This window comes from Mandrillus leucophaeus, unplaced genomic scaffold (assembly GCF_000951045.1).
Source record: "Mandrillus leucophaeus isolate KB7577 unplaced genomic scaffold, Mleu.le_1.0 Scaffold32, whole genome shotgun sequence".
Lineage (NCBI taxonomy): Eukaryota > Metazoa > Chordata > Mammalia > Primates > Cercopithecidae > Mandrillus > Mandrillus leucophaeus.
In genome coordinates, this window is record NW_012103365.1 from 4202648 (window position 1) to 4229166 (window position 26519).

Sequence of the window (26519 nt, forward strand, 5' to 3'; positions counted from 1 at the left end):
CCTGGCGTGGGAAATATTTTCAGAAAGACCGTCCAATTTTAGAAGGACGAAAAAAAAAAAAAAAAGCCAACAGCTGCAGCCTCTACATCTGCTGGAGCAAGCAACTTGTCCAAAGTCATACAGCAAGGAAGAAGATGAGCTGGGATTAGTCTGTCTAATTCTAAGCCTGTTTTCTAAATCATTATCCATCACTGCTGCTTTGTTGACATCATGGTCTCAATGGGCATTAGGAAAGACCAGGACAACTTTTATTTTTTTTGAGGCCAAAACAACCATGCCCCCAAAATGTGGTATTTAAAAAGAAATGTGCCCATTTACATAATTAATGTTTTTTTTTTTTTTTTTTTTTTTTTTGAGACAGAGTCTCTCTGTGTCCCCCAGGCTGGAGTGCAGTGGCCAGATCTCAGCTCACTGCAAGCTCCGCCTCCCAGGTTTACGCCATTCTCCTGCCTCAGCCTCCCGAGTAGCTGGGACTACAGGCACCCGCCACCACGCCCGGCTAGTTTTTTGTATTTTTTAGTAGAGACGGGGTTTCACCGGGTTAGCCAGGATGGTCTCGATCTCCTGACCTCGTGATCTGCCCGTCTTGGCCTCCCAAAGTGCTGGGATTACAGGCTTCATAATTAATGCTTTTAATGTAAAAAGGTATGATGCAATATAGTTGGGTTATTCACAAGATAATTACAGGGCTTATAAAATATTAATTCATAGTACTCTACAAATGGCAGAGCCTGGATGAGGGACATATATTTATCAGGGTCTCAATGGAAAGAAGATGGCATACTCAGAATAAGATTATTCAAAGAATGTTTATTTACAAAGGGCTTATTTACAGATGTTTGGGTGTAGAAGAACCACAGAAGACAGTGCAATTATCTGGGTTAGTAGCAGACAAGAGTTACCACCTCCAGGCTCTAAGGGACAAGTTAAAGTAAGAGAGCTTTGTACGGCAAGGGCTTTGGGTGCAGCCCTGATCTGTCAGGGGCTGCAGCCAACCAGGGAAACAAATAACCTTAAGGTAGGAGGCGGAACTCAATCCTGGACCAGACTGAAGACTGGCTGAAACAGGGACGAGGCACCAACAGCACCTCTCCATAAGATACGCCCACCAGTGCCATGACAGTTTATCATTGCCATGGCAACACCTGAAAGTTATTGCCCCTTTCCATGGCACCCTTTTTCTAGAAATTTTGAAATAACCCATCTCTTAATTCCATGTAATTAAAAGTGGGTATTAATATGGCTGGAGACCTGCTCCTGAGCTGCTGCTGTCCACACACTGTCTAGGATGGGGGAGCCCTGCTCTGCAGGAGCATCAACGGAGCTGTAACACTGCTGCCTTCATACAACTGTCGTCTTCTACCACTGGCTGGCTCTTGAATTCTTTCCTGAGTGAAGCCAAGAATCTTCCCACGCTAAGCTCCAGTTTTGGAGCTTGCCTGCCCTACATCAACCTGACTTCACCGTTGACCCTGTGTCTGATTTCCTACCAGAAGGAAGTCCCCACTGATAGAACCAATAAGGATGTCGTGAGTGAGGCATCCAGCGATCAACAATTAAGGAGGCCCTCACTGTCAGGACTGGGCACGGAGCACTTGCATGGCCCTGAGAGTGAGAGCCTTCTTAAATGTTCCACCTTCAATGCCTCACTCTCCCTACCCTAGCCCCAGCCTTGGTCTCGGGGTCTTGTAATGACATCTACACAGCTTAGCCTTTAGCAGTCCTGACCAGGTGGAGAAGGGGAGAGAGAATTTACAGGAGAATGGGAAGATATCCAGCACAAAGAAACAAGTTTAAAATTTAACGTAAACATTTTCCTTTCCACCATATGCTTCTTTCCAAGACTGTTTATTAACCTTATTTGAAGAGAAAACCCAAAGTTGAAATATGATCCCTGCTTTTCAAACTGTGATAAGCTATGGTGGATCTCAATCTATTGTAGTGATTGGAAATGAAGCTGTTTCCCTTTAGGGACATAGACAACCAGAGACAAAAGAAAGCTTCCCCATAGAAGGCTCCTCTTTGGCTTCTATTGCATTCCAGGCAAGCATATTCCCATTTTCCCACTCTTTTGTGGCTCTCAGAACATTCATCTTCCGTTTTAACCCAGTCTACTCACTGGCTATCACTGGCTTTAGCTCCTGCTACTTCATCCATTCCTGTGACCAAGACATTTCAGACAAAATGAGCTTTTCATTCAGTATCATCAGAGGCAAGGAGCTGAATTCTCCTGCCTACCTTTTTCTGCCCACTGTCTTTGGCCTTACCATAATTTGGTTCCTCTGCCAGGCCATCTGCATAATGACTTCCTCCTATGGGTTTTGCTCTGCCAATCTGGATGCTCCACCACCCCCTACGGTGCAGTTTGGCCATCTCCACCCTGACTCTCAGCTAGGTCTTGGCAGTCATTGGGCCTCTCTTCCATTCATGCTCTACTACTATGCTTTTTTTTTTTTTTTTTGAGATGGAGTCTCACTCTATCACCAGGCTAGAGTGCAGTGGTGAGATCTCGGCTCATTGCAAGCCCTGCCTCCCGGGTTCAAGTGATTCTCCTGCCTCAGCCTCCTGAGTAAATGGGACTACAGGTGTATGCCAGCACACCCAGCTAATTTTTGTATTTTTAGTAGAGATGGGGTTTCACCATTTTGGCCAGGATGATATTGATCTCTTGACCTTGTGATCTGCCTGCCTCGGGCTCCCAAAGTGCTGGGATTACAGGCATGAGCCACCGCACCCGGTTAGTACTCTGGTATTTTAATTATTGCAGCCTTCTAATAGATTTCAGTCATCTGGCAGAAGTAGTCGTCGATCTCCCATTACATTTCGTTTTTCTTAATATCGTCCAAGATTAAAAGTTTTTATGAAATTCTGCACCAAGAAAGACATTTCATGGGGATGTGACATGGATTTGGAAGGCAATATGGCAGAGTTCTTAAATATACATGCTTTGGTGTCTGACTTAATCCAGTGCTTACTACTAACTGTTCTAGGCAACTTACTTAATATCTCTTAGCATCAGTTTTCTCCCCTGAAAAACAAGGATAATGAGAGTATCCTTTGTTGTGAGAGCTGTAAGAATAATAATTAAATTGTCTCTACATGTTACTTTGTTATAAATTTATATTTTGTAATATTTTTAGCCTTCTTATCCAGGCTACATTTAATAAGGGTTATTTACACACATAACTAGAAATATAGTTTTATAAGTAGCATTTTTTGGGGGGGTAAAATTTATTAACTTTTTTTTGCTCTGGTTCAGTTATGTCAGGAACAGAATTTCTCTTTTCCTTATGTATGCTTTTTAAGTGGTGAGTAGGAATATGATTTATTTTTATATACTTACTTTGCATCTATCCTTTTGGTTCATTTAAAAATCAATCATAATGTTCTCTAGACTTCATAGGTATGCAAGTAAATAATTTACAAATAATGATAATTTTGTCTCTTCCTTTCTAATATTTATGTCTGCAAACATGTTTCATGTCTTATTGCATTGGCTCAAACCTAAGTCTTGGACGCATGAACAATTCCAAGTCTTGTTCTGTTTTTCCTTCTTCTTCTCGCCACTTTAGACTTTTGCAGAAGATCACTGGGGACTAAGTTTAACTGAGGGGCTTTTAATTTTATTGCAAAATAAGCACACTTTGTTTCCAGTTTAAAAAACCTGTGCAAAGGGTATGGAGCCAGAAAGTCCTAGACACGCCATGTAACTTTAGATTCTAGTGGAGGGACCCGTTCCCTTATTGCTTGCTCTTTCTGTAGGCAGACATGTGAGCGGGGGAATAAACAGAACACAAGGTGCTCCAGCTGTTGACAGGAGTCTGTCTGGTAATACCAGCCCTCAGCACTTGGAGACCCTGGGGACTGCAAGCCGTAAGTCCTTTCTGCTAAGGTTGGGGAAGATGCCCTTGGTCCTGTGGCATGACCCTTTGTTCTCACCTAGAGTAGGTAGGAGTCTGGTCTTAGTTATCTTTGTCCAAAGCAATCCAGAATGAACTTCTGGGGTCACTTTGAGACAGTTTGGCTGTTTTCATCACAGTCATAGATTATGTAGTGTACACCTGTAAGACCTAGATTTGACAACAGGAAGTATACAGAAGAGGGCTATTGAAATGCAGCAAGTTAATGAGGAGCAAAAAGATGATAATCAATCTGCACATTTACTTCAGACTGACCTTCACCAGATTTGCAAGTTGCATTTATCGGATAAGAAGTCTTATAAGGTACACTGAAATATCCTTCAACGCTAATGTTAAAAATAGAAAATATAGTGACACTTATATCCAATTTGGCTTTTCATTTATTAAGAATAATGACTATCCACACCTGCAACGCGTTATTTGTAGAAAAGTGCTTGCAAATATCAGCCGGAACCTTTTCTTGCATCTTATCATTTAGAACAATTATGTCTTAAAAAAAATCAGCACAAGATTTAGAACTCCAAACATCGGTTCATAAAAGGAACTTTTGTCTTTTTTAAATGTCTTGCAACAGAGTAAAACTCCTTCCTGAAATAAACTCAAACATTTTTGTTTCATAAATAATTTAAGCCAAATCTGCCAGCTTTACATCACATGTTACATGGGGACAAGTGAGAATTTGTCTTAATACTGTAAAGATTGTAACAGGATCTTTACAGCATACTATTTGATGATACAGTGCTATAATAGAGCCTTTTATTAAAAGTCCCTTCTTGTCAATGCTGAAATGATTCAAAAATTCCTAAAGGCCTACGTAGTTTACTTATTTATTTATTTATTTTTTGAGACGGAGTCTCACTCTGTTGCCCAGGCTGGAGTGCTGTGGTGTGATCTCGACTCACTGCAACTTCCATCTCCCAGGTTCAAGCAATTCTCCTGCCTCAGCCTCCTGAGTAACTGGGACTACAGGCATGTTCCACTATGCCTGGTGAATTTTTTTTGTATTTTTAATAGAGGTGGGGTTTCACCACGTTGGCCAGGCTGGTTTCCATCTCCTGACCTCAAATGATCCGCCTTCCTCAGCCTCCCAAAGTTCTGGGATTACAGGCATGAGTCACCACACCCGCACCTACAATAGTATATTTATTTATGAGAGAGGTTCATGAATCAAAAAGAAGTTGGAAAAATCTGACACTGTGGGAAAAGTTTACCCATTTGTCAGCTGTTTGCATTTGAGCAAGTTATAAAACTTCTCCGATCCTTAATTTTCCTCACCTTTCAAATGGGAAAGAGACAATGACTTTGCAGGTTTGTTTTGATGATTACATAAAATATGTAAAGTGCTTTATACAGAATGAGTTCTCATTAAATGATATTTATTATCATTGATGCATTCATTTAACACATTTATGGAGTACCTGCAATGTATCAGGCATGAAGTTACATATCTTAGTTGAAAGAATGAACAAGATAAAATTTCAACACTCTGATGTTAAATTAAAGATGGCAACAATTTGTGAAGTACGATAATTGAACAGGTTAGGCACAGTGGCAGGTGCCTATAATCCCAGCACTTTGGTAGGCCAAGACAGGAAAATCACTTAAAGTCAGGAGTTCCAGACCAGCCTGGGCAACACAGTGAGACCCTGTCTCTATAAAAAAATTTTAAAACTTACAACATTAGCCAGGCATGGTGGTGTGCACCTGTAGTCCCAGCTACTTGGGAGGCTGAAGCAGGAGAATTGCTTGAACCCAGGAGTTTGAGGCTACAGTGAGCTATGATTATGCCACTGTACTCTAGCTTGGGTGACAGAGTGAGATCCTGTCTCTTAAAAAATAAATAAATGAAACAAAATAGATAATTGGACATTGCTTTTTGGCTAGTTGATTAGGGAAGTGAGATTTTCCTGATATTCCTGTACCACAGTAGTGGCTAACATGTATGGAATGCTTCCTATGTGCCTGGAACTGTGTTGAATGTTTTACTTAGATTGTTGTTTCAAGCACACACAAATATGCATAAAATATCTACAATGATTATCATTATCTCTACAGATGAAGAAACTGAATCCCAAAGAGATTCAGTAATAAATAAGAAGTACAGCTGGTACTGAACCCTGGGAGTTTGACTTCAGAGAGTACACACTGGGCAGCATAGCAAGACCCTGTCTCTACAGAAAAAGAAAATTAAACAATGAGTTTGCCACTGTGATGCACACCTGTAGTCTCAGCTCCTTGGGAAGCTGAGGTGGGAGGATCACTTGAGCCCAGGAGCTGGAGGTTGCAGTGAGCAGTGATTGCTCCACTGTACTCTAGCTTGGGTGACACAGTGAGATCTTTTCTTTAAGTAAAATAAATTAAAAAAAAAAAAAAAAGAAGTTGACTGGGGCAGAGAGGCAAGAACAGGATGGAAGGAGTTTGAGAAGGTGAAGGAACACTGATGATGATGTTACAGTATTTTTGGAGTAAGATATAGAGAAATTACACTAAGGGAGTCCGAGAGAGGGGCTGAGACTAAGGGACTACAGTTTGGAGGACAACAGCAGGGTTAGCAATATATTCAGTGTAAGTAATAACAGGCAGCAGATGGAACTTTCCAGAAAACACTGACCTGGGGTATCAGAAACATGGTGGCCCTCCTATTTTGATGTTGGTTCTAGGGTTGGCAGGTGTAGGTAACATTACAAGTATTTTACCTGGGAGGATGCTCTGGCATGAAAAATAATTCAGTGTATTCCTCCTAAGGTCACGTGAATCAGATCCATCTGAATCGATGGACTTGTTGTCTTCAGAGCACAGGGCTGTGGCATCCTGGAACCTCACTCCCGGCCAACTGAAAAATTAAGGAGTTGTGTAGTAGGTCTGGCCCACAGTGAATATGGGATCACAAACTGGACAAATAGGAGTGTTCCTTTTAGGAGAGCCATTCTGAAACTCAAAGGCTAAGGAGCATGGGCCTGACAAACTTATGTGGGATATGAGCTGGGATGAGCAAAGCTGGACTTGGAGAACCACGTCACTGATAGAATTACAGGCCCTTGAGTCAGGACACGTGTGCGTCTTTTCACCCAGTGCTGGTGTCCTTGGCAGAAATCTCAAGTTAATGACGTTTTTATAGACGCTAAGAGAAATGAGTATCAGTGAGGAATCTGTTCTAAACAGAAACACCAACTCAAAATGTTTCAGATTTTAAAAAGGTGGGGGGCGGGGGTGGTAAATTTCTTGACTCACCAGCAAAGTTCTTTGGGTCTACTAGTGTTTAGGTGTGACTGGCTCCAGGGGTTGCTTTGGACAAAATTGTTAGAACTTTCCTTCCCTTTCTCCTTCCTTCTTTCCTTTTCTCTGTATTGGTTCTGTGTTAGTCTCTTTTCAATGGGCTACGAAGAAAGGCACTTGTAGCTTCAGAATTACATAATCCTTAGTACAAAGGACCTTGGAAAGAAGGAAAGAGTATCTCTTGGCCAGCATCTCCATGGGCTCTGGTTAGCCTCAAGCCCACTATTGGAAGAATTTGGGTTTTGTGGGGGAGGGTTTGTTGATTGAACAGCCTGGCTCACGGCCAACCCTTCTAGTTGAGTAGGCAGGGACCCTAGTTTGACAGTCCAGGTGAATGTAAGGGAGGGGCAATCCTCAAAAGTCACACAATAAGAGTGGTCTATGGACCACTAGTATCATTATTAGCTGGAAACTTGAAAATTCCTGGGACCTAGCTCAGACTCATGGAAGCAGGATCACTGAGAGCCGGGTGCAGAAATCTGCATTTGAACACCCCTCCAGGCGAGTTGATGTGTGCTAAAGTTTGAGAAACGTTCTTCCATTTGTTGAGTCACTTTTACATTCTCCCTATCTAGTGTCTTCCTCATCTAGTTTCATGAAATGTGGACAGAGCTCATCCCTCCTGTATACTCGGGTGAGACTGTTGTCTCTATCAAGTCAACAACGCCAGATAACCCAGAAGGCATCATCCACTGGAGAAGAATCCTTTACTAAATATTCTATTCTTTCATCTTGGTGACTGAGAAAGAACAGGATTTTTTTTAGTATTCGTGTCTGGTAACAGGTATCACTTAGAAATCCATTTTATAATCATTTAGACTGGTTTGCTTTGGTTCTATTTACATAATTCCATGAGATGCATGGAAAGAGAGGTGGCGTGTTATTTTTCTGCAGCCGAATACTGGGAAAAAACACTTTCTAAGGTAATTACCACTTCAGTGCTCCCCACACGGTTGGAGGGCGCTGGGAAGAAGTGTGCCTTCTGGGCCCAGGGCCACCAGAGTGTGGAAAGAATGTGCTTTCTGTCTCTGAAAGGGAAACAACCCTCTTTGTGGGAAGCCTCTTTGCTTATATGCATAATTTGTATGAAGGCTATGGCACAGTGGCTTCAGGTGCATGGAGAGAACTTACTTGGGAACAAACGGAACTCTTTCAAGTCCATCCAAGTGCAGCATCCTGGGGAGGAAGACTTGACCTCCCACAGGCAGTCCTGGAGATGAGAGTCCCTCTTGATGAGCATCAAATTAGAGAGAGTTCTCTCTCCCTGTGGCTACCAGTGGGGAATTTTAAGGTGAAAGATCTACTTCTTCAGTCCCAGATGTGGTGCAGAATTTTGCATGTATGTCACATTTCTCAAGGAGTGGTGAGCAGAAGATTATTCCTGAGTGCTCTGTTTTCTGCATTCATCTAGACTTTAGATCTCTGACCCCCTTTTTCCACTGTGCAGATTTCATCATTTTCCTGGCATTTTTTCAGCTGCTAATGCTTCTAACTCTAATCCCTACATAAAGCCCATGTTCTGGTACCCTGTTCACAGCCTGCCAGCAACTTGAACACTGCATGTAAATCCCTGCTATGTTCACTGTGCCTCTACCATATACTAGGTGCTAGGTGGGTACCAGTGACACAAAGATAAAGAAGACACTAACTTTAACCTCATGCCACTCAACGTATAGGCTTATTTTAACACATGGTCTTGGAACAAATGACTTGGAGTGGCTCTGCAGCGCCTGCATCTAAAGCAGGGGTTTAGAGGGAATCTCCGCTTCGGGCCCACAGACCCAAAAGGGATCAGTGGATAGAATTCAGGTGTTCATAAGCATGGGCAAAATTATATGTTCATTGTTACTTATCCCTTGCCCTTGTGACCTTTCTTGGTGGCCTTGTTTATCTGTATGGCTTGCATTCCATGTCTTTCTTTCTTTTTTTCTTTTTGAGACAGAGTCTCGCTCTGCCGTTGGGGCTGGAGTGCAGTGGCGCCATCTCTGCTCACCGCAACCCCCACCTCCCAGGTTTAAGCAATTCTCCTGCCTCAGCCTCCTGAATAGCTGGAATTACAGGCACCTGCCCCAAGGCCAGCTAACTTTTGTATTTTTAGTAGACGGGCTTTCGCCCTGTTGGCTAGCCTGGTCTCAAACTCCTGACCTCGAGTGATCCACCCGCCTTGGCCTTCCAAAGTGTTGGGATTACAGGAGTGAGCTACTGCGCCCGGCTTTGCATTCCATTTCAGAACAACGATTCACAGCTGTCTCCATGGATGAGGTCGATTAGGGTAGCCTCCCTGGGCTTGCTTATATGAGTTGTGGGGTTAGTTGCCAGGATCCTGGGCTTTTATCAAAATGCTACCCTACCTCGCCCACAATTCCTTCTCTCACCACGACTAACTACCATCCTAGCCCCTTATTATCTTGTTCCTCCTATCTTCTGATTCAATCAATATTTTCACTTATGTCTTGTCGGCTTACTTTTGTTCATACTTTGAGGTCAGCTTTGCCCCTGAAGTGTTGAATAAAATCTTATCTCATTGGCTCAGTGTCAACTCATTCTCGCCCCTGGGGCTGTCTACTGAAGGAGCCCTAGTGAATGTCATCCCCAAATATGGCACCTTGGTTCGCTGATTGTAAAGACACTTGAGGTTCAGCAAAAGGGTGGATGAGGTTGTTCTCTGAAGTTCCCTCATCTACCTAGAGACCAGGTCTTCCACAGAGGAAGACAATTGCTTTTGATGCCTTTCTTGCAATTTTATTAACCAGGGAAGGTTAAACTCATATCGCAGGAAGAAAGACTGAGGAATGTCATCACACCTAGGCAGGCTTTGTCATAAGCTATTGTCTGTTTTTAGCATTAACTTTCCAATGAGAATTTACTATTGTCTGTTCTTTGGGCTCATTTTACTCTTTAAAAATAATTTACTACCCATCTAAAATTGCCTACATCCCGCACTTTCCTCTCCCCTATGAGGAAGGGTATACAACCTTCTAACCCCATTGGATTACTGGGTACTTACCTTCCTGCTCTGTGCACATTAATACGTCTGTATGATTTTTCTCCTGTGGATGTTTTTTGCCACTTGATTTTAACAGACTTAAAGACTCCGACCTTCAAGGCGGGAGGGAAAAACTCCCTTTGCCTTTATGCTCTGTAATGCTCAGGACCATGTCTGCTACAATTTTGGGCACAGGCCTTAGCTGACTCCACCGCACTTGCCCCCCTACCCCCAGCTCACATGCCTGACTTACAGAATCTGTCTTTTCACCTTTGAGTCTGTCTGGCTTAAACCGACTTTTCCTTTGGGTCCATGTAGAGGCACACTTGGTTCAAATCCCGACGGTGCCTCTTTCTAGCTGTGTAGTATTGTGTAACTTCTCAAAGCTTTATTCTCATAGTCTGTAAAATGAGGTTAGTAACAGTAACTACCTTATAGGTTATGCGGATTAAATGAGATAGTGCCCAGTCAATCTTCACTACATATCAGTAATAATCTTTTTTTTTTTTTTTTGAGATAGGGTCTCATTCTGTCACCCAGGCTGGAGTGCAGGTGTGTGATCATAGCTCACTGCAGCCCCGACCTCCCGGGCTCAAGTGATCCTCCGCCTCAGCCTCCCCGAGTAGCTGGGACTACAGCTGTGTTCTACTACGCCCAGCTAATTTTTTGTAATTTTAGTAGAGACAGAATTTTGCCATATTGCCCAGGCTAGTCTTGAACTCCTGAACTCAAGTGACTCTCCTGCCTTGGCCTCTCAAAGTGCTGGGATTACAGGCGTGAGCCATCCTGCCCAGTTACTATGCATTAGTTATAACCATTACTGGTGTTTTTAGTTATAATAATTATTAGTTACATGTACCATATGTGTTAGGTATAATAATTATAATTCGTGACTTGGGAAGACTGGATAAACATATTACTGTATTAGTACCTATAGCTTTGAATAAATAGTTCTGAGTAATACATGAGGTATGTGATTAACAAAGACAAGAGTTGGGGAATACTACATTGTTGCAAATGAGAGCACCTTGTGGTTCAAGGAGGCTGGAGTGATAGCCTGTGCAGGCTCAGGCTGCAATGGGTTCTATCTGCATAACTAAGACCCACTTTGGGATGGACTTTTTGAGTTGTCTTTAGCTGAGTTCAAGTGTCCAGGCTTTTGAGCTTCCTGCCAAAAACTCATGAACCTTTAAAGTCCCTTGTTGATTGCTTCAGTGCTCTGTGATATCAGAGGCTAACACACAATTGATAGCAAAAGATAAGTGCGATTGATACATCACCACTACCTCCATCATCTACTTCTCTTACTATTTCTGCTTTATCACCTTCATGGCTGTTGCCATGATCATGACCATCCTCTTCCTCCTCATCACTGCCTCCTCCTTTTCTTCCTCCTCTTCCTTTACCTCTTCTTTTTCTTTTCCTCCTTTCATTCCTCCTTTCCACATGGTCCACTTTTATCATGGGATACTTTTCTGCACCCTGTCGCCTGATATGAGGAATAAGGATGCATGCTTATGAGCACTTCCTAAATGAAGTTGTATCTTTATGGAACATGGAACTCAGAGACACTATAAAATTAACTCTTTGGCCAGGTGTGGTGGCTCATGCCTGTAATCCCAGCACTTTGGGAGGCCGAGGTGTGTGGATCACCTGAGGTCAGGAGTTCGAGACCAGCCTGGCCAACAGGGTGAAGCCCTGTATCTACTAAAAATACAAAATTTAGGTGGGCATGGTGGTACATGCCTGTAATCCCAGCTACTTGAGAGGCTGAGGCAGGAGACTCACTTGAACCCAGGAGGCGGAGGTTGCATTGAGCCGAGATCACACCACTGCACTCCAGCCTGGGCAACAGAGCTAGACTCTGTCTCAAAACCAACCAACCAACCAAACAAACAAACTCTTCACCTTCACCATCTTTCTAAAGGGAAGGATTTTCATCTTAGCTCCCACACGTTTGTTTTCACCAAAAAGTAAATGGAGGTGACAGCTGCTTATACTTTCATTTATCTTTTGACTTGAAGCCAGAAAGGCTTTTCTTAGCAGTGGTAGGTGCAATTTGCTGCTACCTTTGGTTATATATATTTTCAGTTGTTAATGATAAAACTGCACAAGAAATTCATGAACACATTCTTTTGGTAAAAGACTTAAGTGACACCGATGTACATATAATGTGAGTCTTTGTTCAAATCCCTTCATCTCTGAGCACATCCCATCCCCAGAGGCAACCATTGTTAACAGGTTGACATGGATGCTTCCAGTCTTATTTCTTTTAACGTGCGTGCATATATCTCTTTACATTTTCTATAATCTACATATTATTTTTAATCTGTTTATTGAGGAACAATTGACCTATAATAAATAAACTATATATACCTAATTTGCATTTCCCTGGTGATCAGTGATGTTGAGTGTTTTTTCATGTTTCTTGGTCATTTGCATATCTGTTTTTGAGGAATGTCTGTTCATGCCATTTATTCACTTTTTAATGGGATTATTTGTTTTTTTTTCTTGCTGATTTGCTCAGGTTCCTTGTAGATTCTGGATATTAGTCCTTTGTCAGATATATAGTTTGAGAATATTTTCTCTCGTTCTGCGGGTTGTCTACTTACTCTGTTGATTATTTCTTTTGCTGTGCAGAAGCTTTTTAGTTTAATTAAGTCCCACTTATTTATTTGTTTTTTGCATTTGCTTTTAGGGTCTTTGTCATAAATTCTTTGCCCTGGGTCAATGTTCAGAGGAGATTTTTTTCCTACATTTTCTTCTAAAATTTTCATGGTTTTAGAGCTTACATTTAAGTCTTTAACCTATCTTGGGTTAATTTTTGTATGCGGTAAGAGATGAGGATCCAGTTTCAGTCTTCTGCATGTGGCTATCCACTTTTCCTAGCACCATTCATTGAATAGGGTGTCCTTTCCCCAGCGTATGTTTTTGTCTGCTTTGTTGAAGATAACTTGGTTGTAGGCACTTGGCTTTATTTCTGGGGTTCAAGGCACGAAACAAAATTCACTTTATTTTATTACTATTAGCTTTTGCATATGAATATCCAGTTCAGCACCATTCATTGAAAAGACTGTCTTTTTCCCCCCATTTGCTCTTGTAAACTTGTTGAAAATCAGTTGCTAAAATGTGCAGATCTATCTCTGGACTCTCTATTCTGTTCCATTGGTTTATTATGCCAATACTATACTATCTTAATTATTATGGCTTTATAATAAGTCTTGAAATTAGTCCTCTTTCAGTGACCTTTTTCAATGTTATTCTGGTTATTTGAAGTCCTTTCCATTTCAATGTGAATTACAGAATCAGTTTGTCAATTTTTACATAAAAAGCCTGCTGGGATTTTGAATGGGATTGTGTTGAATCTACAGATAAATTTGGGGTGAATTTACATCTTAAAGATAATGAATTTTTCAACCCCCAAACACTGTATGTCTCGCCTTTTCTTTAATTTCTTTTAGCAATGTTTTGTAGTTTTCTGTGTACAGATCTTCTACATTTTTTTCAGACTTATCCTTAAGAATTTCATATTTCTTTATGGTATTACAAATGCTGTAAATGTCCAATTGTTCATTGCTAGTATATCAAAATACACATGATTTTTGTTGTTGGTCTTATACACAGCAACTTTGTCAAACACTCTTATCAGTTCTAGTAGCTTTTCTGTAGATTCTGTCAGATTTTCTTCTTGAGACGGAAGTCTCGCTCTGTCGCCCAGGCTGGAGTGCAGTGGCGCGATCTCGGCTCACTGCAAGCTCCTCCTCCCGGGTTCACGCCATTCTCCTGCCTCAGCCTCCCAGGTAGCTGGGACTACGGGCGCCCGCCACCACACATGGCTAATTTTTTGTATATTTTAATACAGACGGGGTTTCACCATGTTAGCCAGGATGGTCTCAATCTCCTAACCTCGTGATCCACCCGCCTCATCTTCCCAAAGTGCTGGGATTATAGGCGTGAGCCACTGTGCCTGGCCGATTCTGTCAGATTTTCTACACAGATAATCATGTCATTTATGAAGAAAGGCAATTTAAATTTTTCCGTTCTAATCTGAATGGCCTTTATTGTTTTTATTTGCCTTACTGTACTGTCTAGAACTTCCATTTTAATACTGAATGGAAGTGGTGACAGTGAATATTTTTGCTTTGCCCCGATCTTAGAGGTAAAACATTCCATCTTTAACCATTATGTATGATGTTAGCTGTAGATTTTTGTAATGCTTTTAATCAGGTTAAGGAAGCTCCATTCTATTCCTAGTTTGCAAAATTTTATTTTCTTAAATCAGGAATGGATGTTGGATTTTGTAAGTGCCTTTTCACTGTTTACTGAGATCATAAGTTTTCTTTCCTTTTTAGTTTAGTTTTTTTCTTTCATTTTTAATTTTTTTTTTTACATAGATTGATTTTTCAGTGTTGAATCAATCTTGCACTCCTGGGAAAACCTTGTTTGGTCATGATCTTAATTATATATTGTTGAATTTAATGTACTAAAATTTTCTTAAGAATTTTTGCATCTATGTTCATGAGAGGTATTGGTCTATTGGTTTTTCTTATACCTTTGCCTGGTTTTGCTGTTAAGATAATGTTGGCCTCATAGAGTCAATTGTGAAGTATGTTCTCCTCTTTAATTTTCTAGAAGAGTTTGTGTAGGCTTACTATTATTTGTGTTAAATTTTTTTTTTTTTTTTTACTTTGTGTTATTTTATTTCATTTATGTCATGATGAATTCAAGATTAAATTGGAAGGTGTTTCATTGATGAATTCAAGGAATTGGATTATAGCAAGTAGTTCCTGGAAGCTAAGTCAGTTTGAGAGGTCATACTAATGATTTGGGGAGGAAGCATAACCATGCTTAATAATAATTTTAACCTATAATATTGCTGGAAATGAAAGATGTTTGGTTAGTAGGTCAGCAGTGTGATCTTTTCCTTGTATCCTTTGCTTCTTTTTTTTTTTTTTTCATAAAAAAGGATGAGTTTGCGTTAAATTTTTGATAGTATTCACTATTAAAGACATTTAGGCCTAGCATTTGTTTTTGTGGTTTTGTTGTTGTTGTTGGGTTTTTTTTTTTTTTTTTTGGTAGCAAAGTTTCTAACTATAATTACACTTTTGTTCATAGATTTAGGGCTATTAAAATTGTCTATTTATTCTTAAGTAAGCTTTAGTAGTTTGTGTTATCAAGAAATTTGTCTATTTCATCTATATTGTCAAATCTATTGGCATAAAGTTATTCTTACTGTTTCCATAAGTATTCTTTAAATATCCGTAGTCTCTTTAGCAATTTTACCTCTTTCCTTCCTGATGTTAATTTGCATCTTCTCTCTTTTGTCTGACTAGAGGTTTATCAATTTTATCAATCTTTTCAAAAGAACAAGGTTTTGGTTCCATTGATTTTTTTCTATTTTTCAGTTTTCTATTTCATTAATTTTCATTTTGATTTTTATGAGTTTCTTTCTTATGTTACTTACTTTGAATTTAATTTGCTTTTTTTTTTTTTTTCAGTTTTTTTTTTTTTTCTTACTCTGTCGCCCAGGCTGGAGTGCAGTGGTGCAATCTCTGCTCACTGCAACCTCTGCCTCCTGGGTTCAAGTGATTCTCCTGCTTCAGCCTCCTGAGTAGCTGGGATTATAGGTGCGTGCCACCGCGCCCAGCTAATTTTTGTATTTTTAGTTGAGACAGGGTTTCACCATGTTGATCAGGCTGGTCTCGAACTCCTGACCTCATGATTGCCCGCCTCGTCCTCCCAAAGTGCTGGGATTGTAGACATGAGCCACCGTGCCCAGTCTTTTGTTAGTTTTTTAAGGTGGAAGCTAACTATGCCAGACAGTTCTAAATACCTTATACTCATACTCTTACTTAATCTCTACAATAATGCTTTAGAGGTAAGCATTGCATTATTACTCCCATTTCATAAATGATGAAAATTGAGGTTAAGAAAAGTTGGTACAATTGAATTGTGGGATTGGCACCTAGACTTGTCTGATTTGGAATACTATTCTAACTGCTTCAGTATCTTTTCTCTCTACTTACAAGCAGCCGTATGCCTGGGCATTTTCCAAACCTCTTAATAAAGATTTCACTCTTTCTCTCTGTGATTAAAAAAAAAAACAACTGTTATTCTTAGAGGACATAAATTCAATATTCACCTGCCTGAAGGAAGATGCATACTTAAAGTTTTTATGTTAGGCTCATTCTGTATTTTTGAGGATTTTAGCACACTTGAAAGGTTTGAAATTTGATATCTCATTGTAAAGTATATATTTTTTCTTTCTTGCCTCCTTTAAAGCTTGTGTGTGTGTGTGTATACGTCTTGGGCCTTCCACCGATTTGCTATCTCTTGAAGGAAACTAACTCACTAGAGTTCATAATCTTTAGCTGAACTAAGCCATCAGCCTAATTTTTGAGATTATGATAGTGTGATCCCTTAGCTTTTTTCCCCTGAATTCTCCTAATCTTTTTCCCTCTTTATACATCCCACTTGCATGGGAATCTGCTGTTAGGGAGGTGTATAATACCAATAACTTAATTCATGGGGTCTGTTTTCCTACATGAATCGCCTGGTGCAGGGGATTAGAATAAAGCATGCCAATATATTAAAGAGATCTCAGATTGACCAAAGTGGAAGGGAATTTTCTAAAATTATCTGTGATCAGGGTATAAAGTCCGAGGAGTGAAGCTCACCCCACCCAATATGTTCCTTCCTTGAGAACTTCTGCCTCCATCCCACAGGGATGGGATCAGGAAGCCATGTTTGAACCATGCAATTTTGCTTCCATGCCATGACTTATTGAACCAGGGCTGAACACTTGACCCTAAATAGAGCAGTGATATTAAATGGACCAGTGATAGTCTTTCTCCCAGGAATTTGGAATTGGATTTAGAGATATGATTTATTTTCTGCTGGTTATTTTGAAAAAAGAATATGCAAGTTCGGGAGATATGGGGCAGCCATATTTGACCATTTGCTCTCCAAGTTAGCAAAAGCCAATCTGGGAGATGGAATAAAGTGGACACATGGAAGAGACAAAAGGCCATCTGGCCCCAGAAAGGAAGTGACAAAGGGAGAGAAGGAGGGAGGTTGGGAAAGAGAAAAAAGGAAGGGACCGAGGGGAAGGAATAGGCAGAGAGGAAGAGAGAGAGGCATCCTGCAGGATTTCTGACCACTTTCCAATTCCTGGTTCCAGTCCCTTGCTGGGAGGCTTGGCTGCACTCTCTCACCTTCATTTTCCAGCCTTTCCCCTGTAGCATTTTCATTTCTCTCTTTTGTTTTGAGACAACAAAGAGAACCTTGATGGAGACATATTTGCTATTTAGCTCCTCTCCAATTGTGGAATGACAAATACACAGACATTAGTGAGCACATCGGAGTCATGGTTGGATATGCGTGGATGGGGGCTCCACACAGAAGCTTACCCCAGAACTGCTGCAGTCACTTTGTCAGTTTGTGACAAAGTAGATCCCTTTGTAAAAGGGGTGTGTTGGGAAGTTTCTGATCCTCTGCAGACAGATATGGTATCTATAGACACGTCAGCATTTCAGAGAGATGGCCCAGTTGTGGGTGGGGGTGGGACTGGCCCTGGATGCATCCACTTGCCGGGATGGAGGGAGATATCCTGAATGGGAAAATCTCAATGTCATGGAGGTTCAGGGGTCTTGCATCATGATTGACAAAAATGAGGACTGCAAGGGTCTGAGATAAAAGGGGACAAGACGTTCTAACAGGTGGGACTGAAATGATGCTTAAAAGCCTACACATTAGTAAGCACAAAGACTCAACAGCAATGACCTGAATCATTGTTTCCAGAGGGGTGCTTTATGATGTTTCACAGGAAGTATCTTACGTTGTCCAAAGGGAAGACCAATTTTTAGCCCAGACACTAAATGAGAGGTCACTTCTTTCTCCAAAGGGTGTTCTCTCTGAACCCTGTCTACACCAATGATCATGTAATATTGTTTATAGCAGAAAGAATTCATCGGGTAAAGCAATGAAGTTCAAAAAGTTCTTATAACGGTTCCACAAGAACATCCAATAACACATAAATAATAAATTGTAGCTACTACTACTATGATTTCTCTTTCTCCTCCTTCTTCCCTTCTCCTTCTCTTTCTCCTTCTCGATCTCGTTCTGCTTCTTCTTCTATTGCTAATGCTATTAAATATAGTGCCCAGAATACAGGAGATATTCGATACCTATTATTTTTCTTAGACAACGACAAAAGGAAACCACTGACTTTTTCTTTTCGTATTCCCCTTATTCCAATCATTTACAACTGACCACACAGAGATGTTGCTTTTCGTTTCTTGACCACTAGAAATGGCATCTCTGTGGTATGCCCTGTAAAATGCCCCCTTCTGTGCTGCTTATCCTGCTGGGACACCTGGAGAGAATCATTGTCATAGAACCATAGAATCTTAGTTGAAAGGGACTGTAGAGGTTAGTTCCTTTCTAAAAGCTAGCATCTCATCTAAGCCTCTTGGAGAGGTATTCTTCTCATTTATTACCGATTACTCCCAAGGATAGAGAACTTCCTCCAGGGCTGACTATTTTATTGTTGGATGGCTTTGATTAGTGCCACTGATTTGAAACATACTTCACTGGGAGTCTCTGGAACCACATAGATTCAGTCTCATCTCTTCCTCACAACAGAAGCCAGCTCAGGTGTGTTCTACGAGTCTACTGTCTGCAGCGTACCTACTGTATGCTCTTCAATCATCTACATCTTACATGATGTTTGGACTGACATTCTGCTTATTCTTCCCCGGGCTTGTTCCAGTGTACTCATGTCCCTTTGAAAAGACATGTCATTTAAAACTGGACCACTGCTTCCTGAGCTGCTCAGATAGTACAGATCAAGTGTGATTCTATTCGTCCCTTATCTGGACACTGCTCTGTTCATATTAATGTAACCTAACTAAGTTTGAATTAACGTACTTTTTTCTTTGAAGTCATGTAACATGCTGGCTCAGTGAAAACCCCGAAGCACCTTTCACATAAAATATTATATTTTCTCTCATTCCTGTATAGCGAATCTTTTGAACTTATGGTTATTAATTCACTGATTTCTATTACAAATTATTTCCTTCGTATGTCATCAAAGTGTGTATTAAAAGCTTCACATTAGTAGATCCAATGGCTCCCTGTTGCTTATAAGATAATACTAATACTATAATGCTCATGAATTATGTAGAAATTCTCTTAGGAATTGAATTCTGGCATCATGACATAAAGTTTCCCCTCATCCTACACTTCAACCATTCTAAACTATAAGCAGGTCACAAAGCATATACTGTGTCATATCTTTATATCAGAACGCATGCCATCCCTTCTGCTTAAAATGTCTGTACTCCCATTGTGCACCCAGTGAACTCCTACCCATCCTTAAAAATCCAGTTCAAATGTCACCTCTTCCATACAGCCTTCCATGATTTCACCTTCTACTCTTCTCAATAAGGCATTGAGTACAGTGGCCTTCCCTTTGCCAAATACTTGGGATCACAATTGGATTCCCATGCTGAGGAAAGCTACTTTCCTAGGTTTATATATTCCCAGAAATAATTTTCTCAACTATCACTGATAGAGAGATTTATGCTGTGCCAATCATAGTACTAAGGACTTTACATGTATTATCGCTCTTTGATATTACAATGAAGCCCATCCCCTGTAGTGGATATCATTGTGCTGTACCATGTTGCTGCATGCACAGGGCTTTTTACTGAAAGCGGCTGTGCTACTCTGTTTGGAGGTATTCTCTGGCATCAGAAGGATGCTCAGCCGGTGTTGTGGCCAACCTGAAGTGCCACAAAGTGAACACCCCTGGACCAACAATGAATGGCAGTTGGTGGAGAAATGCCTAAGTTCCTAGCTCCTTGGGTGGGACAACTCTGGTGAATATTCCACTCCATCTCCAAGAGGTCCCCAGAGGGAATGAACACCAGTTGCCCACAACAGTAATCTGCTCACGAATGCCTCTCATATTTGCTTCTCCCATCCCTTTCTTACTGCCTCACTGTCTTATTATCGCTTGCTACTATCACCTCCCCAATAAACACCTGCACTCAAATCCTACTCTCAGCATCTATTTCAGAGGGAACTCAAAGCCAAGCAACTCTATTTGGCACAAGGAAACAAAGCCTCTCCCAGGTTAAATGACTTATTCAAGTCTATTGTTCCAGTAAGTGGCAGAGCCGGGATGAAAGCTCTGCCATGTTGAAAGTTCATTCTTATCCCTCCTGAGACCTGGGAGGAGAGGGATCTGGGTAAGTTGGTTCTCAGAAATACCTTGGAGGGAAGATATTCACGGGATTGAATCCTGACCAGATCACCCCTTTCTGCGTTTATCCACTACTTAAACGTGAGCCAGTGCACAAGACTCTGAAGGGCAGTAAACAGACACTGAATAATCGAATTCTGAACAAGCCACACTAATGCAAATATCTTATAAATTGATTTAATTGCATTCACATATAATAAAGCTGAGCTCTAAAAGGTCAGCTAGAAAATGGGAAAGGACCCCTGGGAGCTTCCAGGGGGAGGCTGAGTTTAATACACATTCATCACATTTTATCATCTAATTAGTCCACACAATGCCAAACTGATAGACGGAGACTTAAGTCAGTGTATCGATTGATTATGTGCTTGGCTTCTATCATATCACCTTAAGGCTGTCCCTGTCACGGGCAAGCAGAAGTATTTAGTGGCTCAGCAAAAATGGTTGTGCATTTGGAGAAATTGTTTTCCTATAAGGGATTTGAGGCTCCAAAAACACTTTACCTAGATACTGAGGCTATCTCTGAGTGTTACTATTGAATAGTTTGCTACAAAGGCAGTCACCAGAAACCAAATTTCCCTTGCTTCCTCTTGCCTACAGAATGAATATTTATAAATCATGTAGTCTAGCACACCCTTTTAAGCTGTAAAATATTTAATTCAGGCAATTAACTAGTATCACCCTTGCATGGAAATACCTGGGCAGGGAAGATGCTCTGGAGGAGTTAATAGAAAGCGAACTGGACTCTGCAGTTTTATTCCACTGGAAATGAAAGTATGCATTTCAATCTAACAATTTGCATGGTGCTTTTGGGCTCAGGTGAAATATTGACTCTATTTTGCTCTCTCTAAGGATGTGGAAACTGACATTGACCTAGGATTTTTGTTTTTGGTTTGTTTGTTTGTTTGTTTGTTTGTTTCAGAGATATGGCGTCTTGCTATGTTGACCAGGCTTGTCTTGAAGTCTTGGCCTCAAGCAATCCTTCCTTCTAGGCCTCCTAAAGTTCTAGGATTACAGGCATGAGTCATGGCACCTGGCCCTGCCCCAGGATTTGAATAGTGAGCTTGTACTCAAGATGAGAGTCAAAATCATGGACTGGCCAGGCATGATGGCTCACACCTGTAATCCCAGCACTTTGGGAGGCGGAGGCAGGCATATCCCTTGAGCTCAGGAGTTTGAGACCAGCCTAGGCAACATAATGAGACCCCGCTTCTACAAGAAACACAAAAATTAGCCAGGTGTGGTGGCATGCACCTGTAGTCCCAGCTACTTGGAAGGTTGAGGTGGGAAGATTATTTGAGCCCAGGAGGCAGAGGTTGATAGTGAGCTGAGATTGCACCAATGCATTCACCATTGGCCAACAGAATGAGACCCTGTCTCAAAAAAAAAAAAAAAAAAAAGTATGAATTTTCTTATTCTTTAGAGAGTTGTTTTATTGTCTCTCTCTGAGCCTTAGTTTCCTCATGAGTAAAATTGAGATAATTTAGTGAGGTGAATTTGAAATGAGCTTATGTATGCAGAATCGCCCTGAACTAAATTTCTGTAGAAATATGATTTATTATTGCTACTGAGGTATCCTAAAGCTCTGGTATATGGTATATCATTATATAAGAGGTTTTCCTTGAGCTGATTCTATATATTCTATTTCTATATTTACCTTCATGTTTATAGTCAAACTTCTTTAAGAGTTTCCTGTATTCTTTAATTATACTTTGAAATGTTCTGTTCACACCTCAGTCCCCTGATATCAGGTTTCCCTTTTCACTGTTATTGACACTACATAATGGTCACCAATGATGTTCATGCCATTAAATCCAATGTCATTCTTTAAGACCTTATCTTGCACCAATTTTTGGAATCACTGGGCACTACTGACCATCTCCCATTTGGAAACGCTCTTTGCCCTCGCACTATTGCGTTATTTTCCTCTTACTTTTTCAGTATCTACCTCTCATTGCCTTTTACAGGAGAATCTTTGGCTTTCCATTCCTAAGTGCAGAATTCCAAAGATTCAGTTTTACCTCAATTCTCTTTCCTGCATGTCTCCATCCAATTTTGTCACATAAATTGGACTAGAAACTTGTCATCAAGTGTTATCAGTGGATGGATGACTCCAAAGACTTAGGTCTTCTTTCTACCCTTTTCTTATCTTTCAGCCCTTGACCTTTCCTAGACCTCATCGTCTCTCTTTTGCATAAATGTATTAGTTTTCTTAATGGTTTTCCTGTCTGTTTCCAGGCTTGAGCAACCTCCTGTCTCATACATCCTTTCCCCAACCTGGTCTTCTATGATGTTTCTTGCTGAAGCCAATACGATCTTTCTAAAACACAAATGTAGATTCTCCAAAATCTTTTATGAATTAAAATTGTTTTTACCCACTCTCTCTCTTGAAATTGCCTGAAAACAAAAATTAAAAAGCAATAAATACAACTCTGTATTCAATAAAGCTATAAAAGATTTGCAGCTCTAAAGTATAACCTATGAAGAATGTCTGCTAAAGATAGTTACATATGACAAAATCAAGACATTCCTTCTAGAGAAGATGTGTCTCTACACATCTCAGTCAGCATGCAGGGTTTTCCAAATGTAAGCACCACGCAATGTGTCTGCAAAGACTGGGAACATGAGTGGGCTGCAGAACCATCCATGAGTTCATTCAAATGCCACACACTGGTGAGGGGTGATTTAGAAATGGTGCAGGCATATAATATTACCAGGAAGCAAGATATTGGTACAGAAGAGAGGAAAGAGGAGAGATGGACAGGGGCAGAAGAAAAATTAACACTAAACCATAAGATAGAAGTATGGAAGAAAGAGTACTTCATTGCAAAATAAATAGGATGACCTCCCTCAACAGACATATGCAGAGCCACCACCTAAAGAAGGATAAAAATGCTAATAGCAGGGAGAGGAGACTAAATAGCACAGTGGGGAGGAAAGTGTTCTGAGACAGAATCCTCAATTCTGAGTGGTCAGCTCTCCCTGCTCACTTGCCCAGCTTGTCATACACAGTATCTTTTAGCTTACAGCTTCTCTGAAGAGATGACTCCTATTCTAAGATAAATAAAATTTAGAAAATAAACTAAAAGGCAAATGTAGAATATAGCCTAGAAAATTCATGTAGCAATTCAGGGAAAAATGATACAAAAACTTCTCTATAAAATCAAAGAAATGAAAGAGAAAATCAAGTATGAGATAAAATGGCTCAAAGAAGACATTAAGAGAAGGAAAATGACTTAGTAGAACTTAAGAAACATAGAGGGAAAAATAAAACAACATAAAATATGTGAAAGTCATGGTGGAAGTATTGACAAGAGTTAGCGTTGCTGAAAATATAATTAAGAATACAGAATATAGGGTTTGAAAACTAAAAAAATAATAAAAAGAATGAAGAGTTAGAAAGGATTGCAGGACAAAGGAGTGGCAATATATGTATAATTGGCAGCCCTGGAAAAGATAACAGAACAAATGGAATGAAAAAAAGATCATAGAAAAGAACTTTCCTGAATAAAGGGGACCCTTTATTTGCAAACTGGAAGGAAACAACATGAACTAGGAAATATTGACACCAAATAATTAACACACATTCTAGTGAAATTACTCAACATCAAGGATGAAGGAAAAAATTCAATGGACCTGTAAATATAAGAAAAATCCCTAGTAACTGAGAAAGGGTTGAACTATTACTATCAGTCTTCCAGCACATGATTTGACAGGCATATTTTGAAAGCATCCAAGTGGAAAGATATGGAATCCAAAAACAATAGACTCACCATGTTTGGTGACAAAACCATTCTATATAGAACTTTCACCATACAAGGCACAAAAAAAGGGAATATATATAAGAAATATGAATATACATATGAATATGTGATGTAAAATCAAACAAGAAGTAAAAGAGAGTATTATAAACCTACTGAAAGAAACATGTCAGTTTTAGAAAGTTTCTGTTTTGTTCATCCAAAATGTAAAAGTGCTTGCATTTTATGAAACATGAGATTCAAAATAACGTAATAAGAATTTAGTGAAGAAGAATCTGGCTGTGAGAAAGTTAGATATAAAAAATTCAGCATAAAAGTGAGATACTGCAAGATAGGGTGCCGAGACCAGCTCGGTCGGGGAGACCCTAACCCAGCGGCGCTAGAGGAATTAAAGACACACACACAGAAATATAGAGGTGTGAAGTGGGAAATCAGAAGTCTCACAGCCTTCAGAGCTGAGAGCCTCAAACAGAGATTTACCCACGTATTTATTAACAGCAAGCCAGTCATTAGCATTGCTTCTATAGATATTAGATTAACTAAAAGTATCCCTTATGGGAAAAGAAAGGATGGGCCAAAATAAAGGGGTGGGTCTGGCTAGTTATCTGCAGCAGGAGCATGTCCTTAAGGCACAGATCGCTCATGCTATTGTTTTTGGTTTAAGAACCCCCTTTAAGCAGTTTTCCACCCTGGGTGGGCCAGGTGTTCCTTGCCCTCATTCCGGTAAACCCACAACCTTCCAGCATGGGCATTATGGCCATCATGAACATGTCACAGTGCTGCAGAGATTTTGTTTATGGCCAGTTTTGGGGCCAGTTTATGGCCAGATTTTGGGGGGCCTGTTCCCAACCATAGGGTAAATGTATTTTATTTTAGTTTTTAGACTTAAAACCTTTTATTTTATTTTATTTTTTCTTTTTTGAGACAGGTTCTCACTTTATCACCCAGACTGGAGTGCTGTGGCACAATCTTGGCTCACTGCAACCTCTACCTCCCAGGCTCAAGTGATTCTCGTTCCTCAGCCTACTGAGTAGCTGAGATTATAGGTGTGCACCATGATGCCTGGCTAATTTTTGTATTTTTAGTAGAGACAGGGTCTCACCACGTTGGCCTGGCTGGTCTCAAATTCCAGAACTCAAGTGATTTGCCTGCCTCAGCCTCCCAAAGTGCTGGGATTGTAGGTGTGAGCCACCGCACCCAGCAAAAAACTTTTATTTTAACAAACACGCTACAATAACACCATAACTATATAGCCTAATTTTACACATACAGTTAATTATCTAATTCTCATTAAATCAGATATGGCTGGATTCAGGAAAAGAAAAATAAGCCAAAGCAGTTGAAGAGAGTAGTATTAAGAGGATGTTCAGGCTTAGGAGTTGAGCCAACTCAAAAACTTCTTTCTCATGAGTTTTGAAGCATAATTGACAAATAAAAATTGTATATATTTAAGGTGTACAACATGACGTTTTGATGTACATATTCATTGTGAAATGATGAACACACTCAGTCTAGTTAACATACTTATCATCTCACATAGTTGTCTTTTTTTTTCCCCCTGTGTTGAGAACACTTAAGATCTACTTTGTCAGCATATTTTAAGTGTGCAATACAGTATTATTAACTATGGTAACCATACTGTACATTAGATTCTCAAGACTTTTCTGCATACCTGAAACTTTGTACTCTTTGACCAGCAGTTCCCCATTTCCCCAACTCCTTAGCCCCTGGCAACCACCATTCTAATCTCTGCTTTTATGAGTTTGACTTTTTTAGAGTCCACCTATAAGTGAGATCATGCAGTATGTCTTTCTGTGAATAATATTCTACTATATGTATTACATATTTATACTTACTGCATTTTCTTATTCGATGATGGGCACGGAGGTTATTTCTATATCTTGACTGTTGTGAATAATGTAGCAATGAAGATGGGAATGCATATATCTCATTGAGATACTGACTTCATTTTTTTAAAATTATACTTTAAGTTCTGGGATACATGTGCCGAATGTGCAGGTTTTTTTTACATAGGTATACACGTGCCATGGTGGTTTGCTGCACGCATCAACCTGTCATCTATATTAGGTATTTCTTCTAATTCTATCCCTCCCCTAGCCCTCCACCTGCTGACAGGCCCCAGTGTGTAATGTTCCCCTCGCTGTGTCCGTGTGTTTTCATTGTTCAACTCCCACTTGTGAGTGAGAACTTGTGGTGTTTGGTTTTCTGTTCCTGTGTTAGTTTGCTGAGAATGATGGTTTCCAGATTCATCCATGTCCCTGCAAAGGACATGAACTCATCCTTTTTTATGG